Genomic DNA, 15,806 nt, shown 5'->3' on the forward strand with positions numbered 1-15,806 from the left:
GTAATTTGTGTTTTATATTGTTGAGTTAATTTACTTTAATTAATATGGTATCGTGATAAATTTTAAATATAATATTATTTTATTTTATTTTTGTAGTTTGTGTGAATGTCATAACAAGTAAAATAGATTGTATCAATGTTATTGTCAGTCACACGTGCACAATCATGTTTTTAATGTTTGCATGTTATATGCTTTTCTTTCATTGAGTGACATCAGTCTGATTACGATAAATAGTTCAGGATGAATAGAAAGAAATTAGACAAAACCAAATGAACACTAATAACTATATCTCATATTTTACATTTAAAGTGTGATTGTTATTGAACCCTTGTATTTATTAGCCACTTCACACATTAAATCAACAGTCTTTAACAAATACCTCACGTTTCAATAGTCGAGGATGATAATTTTGCAACTTCCAAAATTTATATGAAATGGTTTACAACTATCGGTAAACTATATTTTATCTTGTAGGACATGCTCCTATAAATCAAATCCAATGTCCAAAATTGCAAGCTTTGAGGAGGAATTTAGTGTGGATCCAATCTACCCTAAGAGGCCAAGGCAAAGGAAATAGAAATCTATGGCATCCCTATGGCATAAGTGTACATGTCAATTAAGCTATTTGAGCTAGGCAAAATGGTTGTGGTCGAAGCAAATGTTGAGCTCGAGGTAGAAGTCAAGGCAGAGTGTTCCTGCAAAAGATGCCTTAGTTATCGTATATCTCGAAGCTAATGAAGTATAGGATTTCCTAAATGTAGAGGTTGATGATGGGATTGTCCAAATCAAGAATGAAGATTTGATGTTAGAATTAAATGACCCGAATCCTTATTTAAATAAAACACAGTGGTAAAATAAAATAAAAGTAAAATCCATATAGAACTACACTTCTTTTATTTTATTTTAAAATAACGTTTTTTAACCCTTATTAAACTCCATCTATTTTATATTGATTAGAACAAGGTGTTTTAGTCTTACAAGAATATGGCTTTACAAGCCTATAAATAGACATAGTCTATTCCTCTTATAATCATTCGAATTCGACATGGTGAATTTTTTTCTCCTCTACCCATAATTTTTTTCCCGAAAGGGTTTCTACGTAAAATCTGTGTGTTCTTTCTTTTATTTTAGTTTTATCTTATTTTCACAAATTGGTATCCGAGCTTCCAGGTAGTTCATCTCGATAACGGTAATGGCGTCTTTGAAGTATGAAATTTCGCTGTTGGATCGCAACACCAGATTTACGTTGTGGCAGATTAAGATGCAAGCAGTTCTTGCGCAGATGAATCTGAAGGATGCCCTGCTAGGGATAGATAAGATGCCTTCGACATTAATAGATAAAGAGAAGAAGCATAAGGATCGAAAGGCGTTAACACAATTACATCTGTATTTGTCCAACGAAATTTTGCAGGATGCGATGAATGAGAAGACCGCTGTTGCATTATGGAAGAGGCTGAAACAAATATGTATGTCAAAAACTCTAATAAGCAAGTTGCATATGAATCAGCATCTTTATGCTCGTTGTTTGGAGGAAGGCGCGTCTGTACACGAACACTTAATAGTGTTTAAAGAAATTCTCTTAAACTTGGAGGCCATAGAGGTTCAGTATGATAAGGAAGATCTAGGGTTGATTCTACTTTTTTTATTGCCCCCGTCTTATTCAACCTTTAGAGACACGATTTTATATAGCCGCGAGTCTCTCGCAGTTAATGAGGTTTATGATTCTTTAACCTCATATGATAAGATGAAACATCTTATGGTTAAACCTAACTCTTAGGGAGAGGGTTTCATTGTTCATGGGAGATAAGATCAGAATGCTGATGATGATCGTGGAAGGACACAGGAACAGAATCTTCGCGGTAAATCTAAAGCTAGATCGAAGTCTTCAAACAGAGGTAAAACTTGTAACTTCTGCAAGAAAAAAGGGCATATTAAATCTGAGTGCTATAAGCTACAGAACAAGATTAAAAGGGATGTAACACTCCTAACCTGTATTCGTCACTAGAACAGGGTTACAAGATGTTACCTGTAATGAACCGAAAGTTACGGTATCGGAAATTGAGTCTTGAGTACTGTTTCCGTGAAATTTACTCATGAATATTCATTAGAAATATTTATGAATTATAGTTTAATGGTTATTTAATGTTTAATTAAGTGAAGTAGCTTGAATTTAGTTTAAAGGATTAAATTGCATAAGGAATAAAAGTTTAATTATAGATTAAAGAAGTAAAAGGGACTAATCTAGCAATTAGACCCTAAGTGCCATGTGTGTGAATGTATGATATAACATGTGTAATAGTTGGTATATATGTGTAATAGCTATAAGATATTTTATGTTATAGCTATTACACATGTTAATTTTATATTTATTATAGGTTAATAATAATATAATATAGTATAATGAATAAAGAATAATGAGTAAAGAAACATAGAAAGAGTTACAGAGAGCAAACGTGAGAAAGAAAGAAAGAAAGAAATAGAAAAGGGAAATTTGAGGATTAAGGCCCTAAAGCTTGATTGGTAAGTTGTTTTAGCTCATTTTTCTATGATTTTTATGTTTATGGATGCCTAATTCAAAGTTCTACATGTATGAGGTTAAAATGAAGAAAGATAGAAAATTTTTAGATATTGATTTAGTTGAATAAATTGAGGTTTTATGGGTTAAATTGATAGGAATTGAAGTTAGAAGTGAAAATTGAGTGATTTATTAAAAGAATTCTAATTTAGGTTTAAATAGGGATTAAGTTGAATAGAGCTCAAAATTTATGTTTTATAATGAATTTTATGAGTTAGAAATTGTTAATGAGTTGATTAAAAGAGAATATGAAGCTTAAGTTAAAGAAAAAAAGATTAGTAATGGAAAAAGGACGAAATTGGAATTTTTGTAAAAGTTTGATAGAAAGTGAAAATGTGTTTTATGAATTAGTATATTGATGATTTTTAATTGTATGATTGTTAGTAGCAAACGTAGCACCGGATACGTCATCAAAGAAGGGAAAAGAGAAAGTGAACGAAGATATCGATTAAATTCGATAAATAGTGGTTTGTATTTCTATAAACCGAGCTTAATCGTTATTGCTATATTTGATATTTATATTGTATGAAAATGTGAATGAGGTAAGTATTTTTACCATATTGAAATGAATGTGATTTTGAATACCCTATTAACAGTGTCGGGCTAGTCGGATATAGTTGACATGTCATAGGAATTGGAAGTATTGGGATATTCCGACATTGAGTCGATGAGACACTATGTGTCGACTACTGTTAAAGTTCCGGATTTGTTCCGATGAAGTACTTTGTGTACTATAATGTTAAAGTTCCGGATTTATTCCGATGAAGCACTATGTGCTTATCCCAGAGTGTGGGTTGGATCCGTGTATCCGTCAGTGTCCGAGTTATGTTAATAAGGGTAAATAAAGTAAAGGTTATTAAAGTACTGATTGATATTGAATAATAGCAATAATGTGTTTGAATTACCATGTTTTAAAGTTGATTAAGCTATTGTTTATAGAAATACCACTGAGAGTATTTTCAGCGTACGGTTTGTTTCCGTGCGCAGGCTAGGTACGAAAGTATAAGGACTCAGCATACAAGCCGATCCCCGAACTCAAATTGGTGAAGTTTCTATCTTTTTGGAAAATAGCATTGTACCTAGGATGTCTTTTGGTCATTTTGAAAGTATCTAAGTTGTTAAGTGATATTTTGGTATGTTTTGTAAATGTTACCAAAACCTTAAGTATGGTATGTTTTGATATGTTAGTGAAGAGTAATAAGAGGAATTGTTGGTCAATGTTGTAGAGAGAAGAAATGAAGATGTTATAAACTTAGTTATCAACATTTTATACTAAAACAGATTTGGATAGTAACAGTAGTCCAACTTTGAAAATATACCAAAAATAGTATAAAGTGAATTAGATGATGAATAAAATATTTAATTGAATCTTAATGAATCTATTTTTATATGGAAGAAACAAAATAGGTAAAAGAGTTGTATTTTATGAGATATTTACGTTTTGGTGAAACAGGGTTAGAACAATTTCTGGATTCCCTGTTCTGACTTTAGAAATTCACCATAACTTGTGTATTAAGAATTAGGACTAAAAATTTATTTTTATAGATTCCTTATTGAGTCTATTTTTAATTGAAACAAATTTCATAGTCATTGGATTTCTGTACAGGAAGAAATTTGATTCGTAGTGCACAAGGGTCAGAGTAGCCGAACCCTGAAACAGGGGAGACTTTTTCTAATAAACTGTACTAATTGGCCTGACCAAAAATTCTAGAAAAAAATTAGTAAGTAGATATATGAGTCTAGTTTCAGGGAAAATTTACGGAATTGGATTTTGAGTTTCGTAACTCGAGATATGATTTTTTTAGCGACTGTGACGCAGATGGATAGTTTACTACGAAAACTGTTTAAGTGCTAAGATAAGTTTTGTAATGTCTCCTGCTTGACTCCGGCAACGGTCTCGGGTAGGGGGACGTTACAATATTGATTGGTATCAGAGCTAATTAGGTTTAGTCGGTTCTAGTACTAAATCGAATGTCAATGTGAATCTAGAGGTACATGCCATTACTGAGTCAAATTTGAGTTGGGATTGGATGCTGATATGTTTGTTGAATCTTTTTGTTTTATAGCATTAAGAATGTCTGATAAAAGCATTGATGATACTGATCAAGAGATGTATAGTGAAGATGATGAACTGTATAATGTGAATGAATCGGAGTCTGCAACTCCAAGTGTGAATCCAGTGGGAAATCAACCGAATGTTGGAAGTGATAATACTGAAGTCTTTAGAATAATCGCCGATGCCCTTCAAAAAGCGGTAGGAACTATGCTTGCTACGTCCTCTATCCCTACTACCCGAAGAGCTCTAATTAAAGAATTGAGAAAATATGGAGCTACAGAATTTTTGGGTGCAAAGGGAATTGATTCGACTACTGCTGAAAATTGGTTAAAGACTACAAAGAGAGTTCTGAAGCAACTTGAATGTACACCACAAGAAAGCTTAGTGTGTGTTGTCTCATTACTGCAAGAGGAAGCTTTAGTATGGTGGGAATCAGTGATTCAGAATGTACTTGGGGAACAGATAAGTTGGGACTTCTTTCAAAAAGAGTTTCAAAATAAGTATTTGGGAGAAATGTACATAGAGGACAAAAGACAAGAGTTCTTAACACTGAAACAATGTGAGATGCTCATAGTGGATTATGAACGAGAATTTCTGAGATTGATCAGATATGCCACTGAGTTTGTACCGACTGAAGCTGACCGATGTAAAAGATTTTTAAGAAGATTACGTGATGAATTTAGACTACAGTTGATGCCTCTTAGAATCACTGAGTTTGCGGATTTAATGGAAAGAGCTAAGATGATTGAACAAATTCTCGGAAGGGATAAAAAGTCTGAAGTTGCTCGTTCGACTGAAAAACGTCCCGGAATGGTTAGTTCAAGTCAACAGCTTAAGCGGTCAAAGGAATCACGAGGTAATTGGAGATTTAGTTCTCGATCGGAAAGGAGTGATCAAGGTCGGAAAAGACAGACTACTGTGTCTACTGGCAGTATCCGAAGTCCAGTTCAGAATACTGAAATTCCAATATGTGAGCATTGTGGAAACCAACACAAAGAGGAGTGTAGAAAGTTGACTGGAGGTTGTTTCCGTTATGGAGCTACCGATCATTTTATTAAAGATTGCCCAAAGATATCTGGAACAACACCGATAGTAGTGCAAAGATCTGAATTTGCTTCCAGAGGCCGGGGATCAGGCCGAAGTAGTTCGTTTGCTAGAGGTGGTACTAGAAGAACTAGTGAGAGTGCTACACAACAATCTGAAGCTGGAGCTCCAGCTCGAGCGTATGTTGTGAGGACTCGAGAAGAGAAAGATGCTCACGATGTGGTGGCAGGTATATTCTTATTGAATTCAACACCCGTTTATGCTTTAATAGACCCTGGGTCATCACATTCATATGTTAATACGAAAGTAGTTGAGACAAAAAAATTAGAGTTTGAATTGTCTAAAGTTATGATAGAAGTGTCTAGTCCACTGGGACAAACTACTTTAGTGAACCATATATGTCGAAGATGTTCGTTAATGATTCAAGATAGAATATTCCCTGTTGATCTGTTGATTATGCCATTTGGCGACTTTGATGTTATTTTGGGAATGGACTGGTTATCAGAACATGGAGTGATTTTAGACTATTATAAGAAGAAGTTTATTGTTCAGAATGAAAGTGAAGATAGAATTGAAGTAAATGGTATTCAGACTAGTGGATCAATTCGTATTGTTTCGGCCATTAAAGCTAGCAAGCTTCTTCATCGAGGTTGTAATGCTTTCTTAGCATATGTGATTAATTCGGATTCAGTTGAAAGTCAGTGTAGTAAAATTCGGACTGTATGTGAATTTTCTAATGTATTTCCTGAGTAATTACCTGGATTACCCCCTGATCGAGAGGTAGAATTTGTGATTGAAGTCTACCCAGCTACAAGTCCGGTATCGATACCTCCGTACCGTATGGCACCTACTGAGCTAAAGGAATTAAAAGTACAGTTGCAAGACTTATTGGACAGAGGTTTTATACGACCTAGTACATCACCATGGGGAGCTCCAATGTTATTTGTTAAGAAGAAAGATGGGTCGATGCGGTTGTGCATTGATTATCGACAACTCAACAAATTGACTGTCAAGAACAAGTATCCACTTCCCCGAATAGATGATTTGTTTGATCAACTGAAAGGAGCTTCCGTATTTTCAAAGATTGATCTAAGGTCAGGATACTATCAGTTGAAAGTAAAAGAGTGCGACATATTGAAGACGGCATTCCGTACGAGGTATGGGCATTATGAATTTTTAGTGATGCCATTTGGACTGACAAATGCCCTTGCTGCTTTTATGGATCTTATGAATCGAATTTTTCAGCCATACTTGGATCAGTTCGTAGTAGTTTTTATCGATGATATTTTGGTGTATTCCAAGTCAGAAAAAGATTATGAGCAACATCTCCAGATTGTTTTGCAAATACTACGAGAAAAGCAATTGTACGGAAAATTAAGCAAGTGTGAATTCTGGTTATCAGAAGTTGTGTTTCTTGGTCATGTCGTATCAGCGGATAGAATTAGAGTGGATCCAAAGAAGATTGAAGCAGTTATTCAGTGGAAAGTTCCTAAGAATGTATCAGAGGTACGAAGTTTTCTTGGATTGGCTGGTTACTATCGAAGATTCGTCAACGGATTTTCAAAGATAGCCTTACCGATAACCAAGCTACTACAGAAGAATATTCCATTTGTTTGGAATGAGCAATGTCAGAAAAGTTTTGAAGCATTGAAACGAATGTTAACAGAGGCACCGGTATTGACTTTACCAGAATCAGAAAGAGATTTTGTAGTGTACAGTGATGCTTCATTGAGTGGACTGGGATGTGTACTGATGCAGAACGGGAAAGTCATTGCTTATGCTTCACGGCAACTGAAACCGCATGAATGCAACTATCCAACTCATGATTTAGAATTAGCAGCTGTAATTTTTGCCTTAAAGATTTGGAGGCACTATCTTTATGGTGAAAAGTGCTATGTTTATACGGATCATAAAAGTTTGAAGTATCTGCTTTCGCAAAAAGAATTGAATCTGAGACAAAGGCGTTGGATAGAGCTTCTAAAAGACTATGATTGTGTCATAGACTATCATCTAGGGAAGGCTAATGTAGTAGCCGACGCACTGAGTAGAAAAGCTGCGATTGAATTACGAGCAATGTTTGCACAACTTAGTATCACTGAAGATGGAAGCCTTTTGACTGAATTAAGAATAAAGCCAGTAATGTTTGATCGAATCAAATCAGCACAGTTAGAAGATGATAAGTTGTTAAAGAAAAGAGAGATGATTCGGAATGGTACAACAGAAAATTTTAGCATTGATGGAAATGGCTGTCTAAGATTTCAGAATCGACTTTGCATTCCGAATAATTCTGAGTTGAAAGAGTTAATTCTTTGAGAAGCTCATAATAGTCCATTTGCATTTCATCCTAGAGGTATGAAAATGTATCGTGATTTGCGTGAATTGTATTGGTGGTCGGGAATGAAAAAGGATATAACTGAATATGTGGCAAAGTGTTTGACTTGTCAACGAGTGAAGGCAGAACATCAAGTTCCATCGGGATTACTTCAACCCATCAATATTCCTGAATGGAAATGAGACCGAATAACGATGGACTTTGTGACGGGATTACCGATGTCTACAAGTAAAAAGAATGCTATTTGGGTAATAGTTGATCGACTTACGAAGTCAGCTCATTTCTTAGCTGTGAGAACCGATTGGTCGTTAAAGAAACTTGCTGAGGTTTATGTTCGGGAAATCATTAGATTACATGGTATTCCAAAATCAATAATTTCTGACAGAGATCCAAGGTTTACGTCAAGGTTTTGGAAGCAATTACATGAATCTTTCGGTACTCGACTTCATTTTAGTACAGCTTTTCATCCACAGACTGATGGTCAATCTGAACGGGTAATACAAATTTTAGAAGATATGCTTCGAGCTTGTATGATTGATTTTGAGTCTAACTGGGAATATTATTTGTCATTAGCCGAATTTGTGTATAATAATAGTTTCCAGTCAAGTATACAGATGGCACCGTATGAGGCTTTGTATGGGCGAAGATGCCGATCACCCGTATGTTGGACAGAACTGAATGAGAAGAAGATGATTGGACCTGAATTGGTTCAAGAAACAGAAAGTACAGTTAAGAAAATTCGGGAAAGATTGAAAACTGCTTTTGATAGACAGAAATCGTATGCAGATTTGAAACAACGGGATATTGAATACTCAGTCGGGGATAAAGTATTTTTAAAGGTTTCACCTTGGAAGAAAATTCTAAGATTTGGTCAAAAAGGAAAATTAAGTCCTCGTTTTATTGGGCCTTACGAAGTTATTGAGAGAATTGGACCAGTAGCGTATCGATTGGCCTTACCTCCTGAACTACAGAAAATGCACGATGTCTTCCATGTTTCTATGCTAAGAAGATATCGATCGGATCCTTCACATGTTATTACTACCGAGAATGTAGAGATTCGACCTGACTTATCGTATGAAGAAGAACCAGTTGAGATTCTAGCACGAGAGGTAAAAGAATTACGTAATAAACGTATTCATTTAGTAAAAGTGCTATGGCGAAGTCACAGTGTTGAAGAAGCTACATGGGAACCAGAAGAAACGATGAGATCTCAATACCCCCATCTCTTTTCAGGTAAATTTCGAGGACGAAATTTATTAAGGGGGAGAGAATTGTAATGAACCGAAAGTTACGGTATCGAAAATTGAGTCTTGAGTACTGTTTCCGTGAAATTTATTCATGAATATTTATTAGAAATATTTATGAATTATAGTTTAATGGTTATTTAGTGTTTAATTAAGTGAAGTAGCTTGAATTTAGTTTAAAGGATTAAATTGCATAAGGAATAAAAGTTTAATTATAGATTAAAGAAGTAAAAGGGACTAATCTAGCAATTAGACCCTAAGTGCCATGTGTGTGAATGTATGATATAACATGTGTAATAGTTGGTATATATGTGTAATAGCTATAAGATATTTTATGTTATAGCTATTACACATGTTAATTTTATATTTATTATAGGTTAATAATAATATAATATAGTATAATGAATAAAGAATAATGAGTAAAGAAACATAGAAAGAGTTACAGAGAGCAAACGTGAGAAAGAAAGAAAGAAAGAAATAGAAAAGGGAAATTTGAGGATTAAGGCCCTAAAGCTTGATTGGTAAGTTGTTTTAGCTCATTTTTTTATGATTTTTATGTTTATGGATGCCTAATTCAAAGTTCTACATGTATGAGGTTAAAATGAAGAAAAATAGAAAATTTTTAGATATTGATTTAGTTGAATAAATTGAGGTTTTATGGGTTAAATTGATAGGAATTGAAGTTAGAAGTGAAAATTGAGTGATTTATTAAAAGAATTCTAATTTAGGTTTAAATAGGGATTAAGTTGAATAGAGCTCAAAATTTATGTTTTATAATGAATTTTATGAGTTAGAAATTGTTAATGAGTTGATTAAAATAGAATATGAAGCTTAAGTTAAAGAAAAAAGATTAGTAATGGAAAAAGGACGAAATTGGAATTTTTGTAAAAGTTTGATAGAAAGTGAAAATGTGTTTTATGAATTAGTATATTGATGATTTTTAATTGTATGATTGTTAGTAGCAAACGTAGCACCGGATACGTCATCAAAGAAGGGAAAAGAGAAAGTGAACGAAGATATCGATTAAATTCGATAAATAGTGGTTTGTATTTCTATAAACCGAGCTTAATCGTTATTGCTATATTTGATATTTATATTGTATGAAAATGTGAATGAGGTAAGTATTTTTACCATATTGAAATGAATGTGATTTTGAATACCCTATTAACAGTGTCGGGCTAGTCGGATATAGTTGACATGTCATAGGAATTGGAAGTATTGGGATATTCCGACATTGAGTCGATGAGACACTATGTGTCGACTACTGTTAAAGTTCCGGATTTATTCCGATGAAGCACTATGTGCTTATCCCGGAGTGTGGGTTGGATCCGTGTATCCGTCAGTGTCCGAGTTATGTTAATAAGGGTAAATAAAGTAAAGGTTATTAAAGTACTGATTGATATTGAATAATAGCAATAATGTGTTTGAATTACCATGTTTTAAAGTTGATTAAGCTATTGTTTATAGAAATACCACTGAGAGTATTTTCAGCGTACGGTTTGTTTCCGTGCGCAGGCTAGGTACGAAAGTATAAGGACTCAGCATACAAGCCGATCCCCGAACTCAAATTGGTGAAGTTTCTATCTTTTGGAAAATAGCATTGTACCTAGGATGTCTTTTGGTCATTTTGAAAGTATCTAAGTTGTTAAGTGATATTTTGGTATGTTTTGTAAATGTTACCAAAACCTTAAGTATGGTATGTTTTGATATGTTAGTGAAGAGTAATAAGAGGAATTGTTGGTCAATGTTGTAGAGAGAAGAAATGAAGATGTTATAAACTTAGTTATCAACATTTTATACTAAAACAGATTTGGATAGTAACAGTAGTCCAACTTTGAAAATATACCAAAAATAGTATAAAGTGAATTAGATGATGAATAAAATATTTAATTGAAGCTTAATGAATCTATTTTTATATGGAAGAAACAAAATAGGTAAAAGAGTTGTATTTTATGAGATATTTACGTTTTGGTGAAACAGGGTTAGAACAATTTCTGGATTCCCTGTTCTGACTTTAGAAATTCGCCATAAATTTTGTATTAAGAATTAGGACTCAAAATTTATTTGTATGGATTCCTTATTGAGTCTATTTTTAATTGAAACAAATTACATAGTCATTGGATTTCTGTACAGGAAGAAATTTGATTCGTAGTGCACAAGGGTCAGAGTAGCCGAACCCTGAAACAGGGGAGACTTTCTCTCATAAACTGTACTAATTGGCCTGACCAAAAATTCTAGAAAAAAATTAGTAAGTAGATATATGAGTCTAGTTTCAGGGAAAATTTACGGAATTGGATTTCGAGTTTCGTAACTCGAGATATGATTTTTTTAGCGACCGTGACGCAGATAGATAGTTTACTACGAAAACTGTTTAAGTGCTAAGATAAGTTTTGTAATGTCTCCTGCTTGACTCCGGCAACGGTCTCGGGTAGGAGGACGTTACATTACCAAAGTTTACAAAATAATTACACATAATTTCAAAAATTTTTCCTATGTTCATAACTGTCCACCTAAGTCATAGTCATTAAATTATTTATATCTTGAGCTACAGAACTCCAAATTGAGAACCGGTAATTTTTCCTGAAACTAGACTCACATATCTTCTTACCATAAAATTTTCAGAATTTTTGGTCTAACAAATAAGTACAGTTTATTTTTTAAATTCACCCTTGTTTCACTATCCAACAGTCCTGACCCCTCTTCACAAAAAAATAATTATCTCTTAGTACAAGATTTTAATGATGTTATTATTTATTTATTTTGAAAATAGGCTCATCAAGGATTCTAAGCATATAAACTATAACTCATAATTATTTTTTTAAAATTTTTAATGATTTTCTCAAATCAGAATAGGGGATTTCAAAATCATCCTGACTCTGACTTACGCAAATTCAAATATCTCCTAATATAAAATTCTTTTGCTCACAACGTTTTCTTTATATGAAACTAGACCCAATAGGCTTTAATGTAATATTTAATTAAACCTCTAATTCAATTTCCACAATTTTTTGTGGATTTTCAAAGTCAGACTACAACTATTATGTAAGACTGTTTTAGTGCAAAATATTAATGACTAAGTTTATAACACCTTTATTTCCTTTCACTACAATATTTCCTATCACTCCCATTTATTTTCCTTCACTATCATATTATGAACATAGTTCATCATGTAAGAAAGCTCTACTTTAACATCACAAATACCTATTACATAATATCATATGTCCTTAATTAATATACCATATGGCACATCAATATGCATATTTTTCCTTACCATACTTATACTATTTCATCCATGTGTGTATGAGAACCATTTATAACCTTATGAACTCATATGTTTATATATATATATCATTGCTAGCCATACCAATGGCTAACTTCCAAACATTGTGTAACATTTATTATTTCACTAATTTAGCTATACATGCCGTTTTCAAAATAAGTAAACCATTATATCAAAATTGACAAGATGATAGTGTGATAAAGTCTCCGACCCGTCTTCCACTTCTTCCGAGCTTTCAAGCACTATAAGACAAAGAAAATAAAACCTAATAAGCATATTTATGCTTAGTAAGTTCATATAACATAAATCAAACTTACCAATCATATTTAATATTTAAATCATATAAAAGCATAATTTCCATTCATTTTGGTTATTTGTCTATTCATAAACATTTCAATCAAACACGTTAGTAACAAACGTACCAATAGGCATAGATGAGCTCATCATGCTATTGTCTCATTCCATCTCATATTTCTCATGTTTTGTTTTACTATCTCATCCGTTGAATCATTTGAATTATCAATGGATTTTCTAGTAGTACACACAAAGTGTACATTTTCATATTTCGTCAATTCATATCCAGGATTTAGCCCTTAAGATGTTAAATCATCAAGCACTATCTCGAGTTACATATCAACTAACCGTAGCGAATCAGGATTTCCATTTTAGGGAAAATCCTATTCACCTTGAGTTACCATAGTGAATTAAGAAAAAATCCTATCCACTTTATATATTTCTAGTGAATCAGGAATAAATCCTATTCACTTTAATTTCTTTTAGTGAATCAGGAATAGATCCTATTCACTTTTTATTCTCGAGAAGGCTTTTGTCAGATTTTTCCATCCGAGCTCAATCCATTTCTGCAACACATGCAGAACCTCATATATTTCGGAAAATTTCCATTATCCATCGATCACCAATATTCAAACGGAATTTCACCCATTTATTAATTTCCAAACATGTATCATTTCTTTCATTTCACATCTATATAATTCATATATTCAATTTCATACATCATATACAATACAATACAACATTTAAATTAACATATTTACATACTCATTCAAGTTATACGAATTTACCTCGATAGCAACTTGTAATCAAAATTCTTTTAATCTGATATATTTTCTTTTCCACGATCACTTTCCTTTTTCGATCTTTCCGAGTCAATTGAACTTGAAACCTTAAACCCTAATTTCTCCCTTTTCTTTCTTTCCCCTTTTTCCTTTCTTTCTTTCTCCCTTGTTTCTATTCTGTTTTTCCTTTTTTTTTCTTTTGTTTATTTATTTAGTTTATATTTATTAGATTTTAGTTATATTACTATATTATAATATCTATAATAAATAAATACATATATGTATTACAAATGTACATATGTATTTATTACACATTTACATTATTATTACCACACAATTGTCATAATTTAATTTATTTTATTTACTTTATTTAATTAATATAATATAATAATATAATAATATAATAATATAATAATATTTACTTAAATTATAAGTAAATATATAATAATTACTAATATATGTATATTATTTATACACATGGAAATTATTTTTACCACACACATGTCAATTTATGGTGTAATTTCTTATTTAGTCCCCTGAATTTTCTCTATTCTATAATTCAACTTTTACCCAATGTTCAATCTAGTCTTTCCACTCAATTGCTCCTAATTTAACAAATTCACCTATCCAAAACCTAATTAACCACACAACAAACTTCGTAAATATTTATTAAAAATATTTATGAATTCGGTTTACCAGAACGGAGTCCCGAAAATGTTTTTTTTTCAATTAACTACAAAATCAATAAAATTTTCTTATCAAAATTTTCATGCAACCTTTCCATCATAATATAGACCATGCTATAATTTTAAAATAATTTTTTCTTTTTAGCTCGGATTTGTGGTCACGAAACCACTGTTCCGATTTCATTAAAAATAGGTTGTTACAAGGGAGGCTGCGAATCAAAAGGGAAAACAACCAAAAAATTCCAATGAAGTTGATGTTGTAGAAGGCTACAACGATGGTGAACTTATAGTTGCTTCTGACAACAATTTTAAAGTGAGCAAAGAGTGGATACTTGATTCAGGCTGCACCTTCCACATGAGTCCCAACCAGGATCAGTTTACAACTTACGAAACAGTGTCTGAAGGTGTTGTTTTGATGGAAAATAATGTTTCGTGTAAAATCGCAGGTGTTGGAACAATTAAAGTTAAGATGTTTGATGAAATTGTCAGAACACTTAATAACGTACGGCATGTTCCAAAGTTGAAGAGAAATTTAATTTCATTGAGTACTTTTGATTCAAAAGGGTACAGATACACAGTTGAAAGTGGGGTTTTAAAGATTTCCAAAAGTTCCCTTGTTGTGATGAAAGGGCAGAGAAAGATTTCTAAGTTATATGTTTTGCAGGGTTCTACTGTTACTGGTGATGCAGTTGTCGCTTCCTCTTCCTTGTCAAATGATGATATTACTAAACTTTGGCATATGTGCCTAGGGCATATGATGAGAATGACATGGTAGAATTGAGCAAAAGATGACTTCTTGATGGACAATGAAATTGCAAACTGAAGTTCTGTGAGCATTGTGTTTTTAGAAAGTAAAAGAGAGTTCGATTTACCAGAAGAATCCATAAGACGAAGGGAGCATTGGAGTATATCCTATAACGCCCCTAACCCGAATCCGTCACCGGAATAGAGTTACAGAGTATTACCGGAGTTACCGATTCATTTATCAGATATTTCATTAATCTGGTATCTTTTCTTTTCCACATTCAAGTCTCGTATTCAAGTCATCCGGATCTTTATAAAGAAATTTGATCGTCGTTTTCATTTATTTCATGTTATAATACATTCAACTAATGCTCTAAACAAAATTATCATTTTACCCCTAAACTTTTAATTAATGACGATTTTATCCTTAGGTTAAAATAAAATAAAATTATTGCAATTTAATCCTTATTTCCAGCCGTTATTCTCACACAAATTGATAACAACCTATGAATTCTATAAAATGTCAGAATTTTCCATAATTTCAACACTTTTCAATTTAATCCTTAAAACATGTTTTTCCCTGATCTTGAGCTAAATTAATAATTTCATTCAATTTTGTAATTTAAATAATAAAATAATTCATTTCATGCAAATTGGTCATTTCTAACATTTTTTACAAAATTGCCCATAAAATTTTACTTTTATTCAATTTAGTCCATGAGCCTAAAACATACAAATTAGCCATGCTAGCTGAATATTCATACATATT

Source organism: Gossypium hirsutum, chromosome A12 (assembly GCF_007990345.1).
Source record: "Gossypium hirsutum isolate 1008001.06 chromosome A12, Gossypium_hirsutum_v2.1, whole genome shotgun sequence".
Lineage (NCBI taxonomy): Eukaryota > Viridiplantae > Streptophyta > Magnoliopsida > Malvales > Malvaceae > Gossypium > Gossypium hirsutum.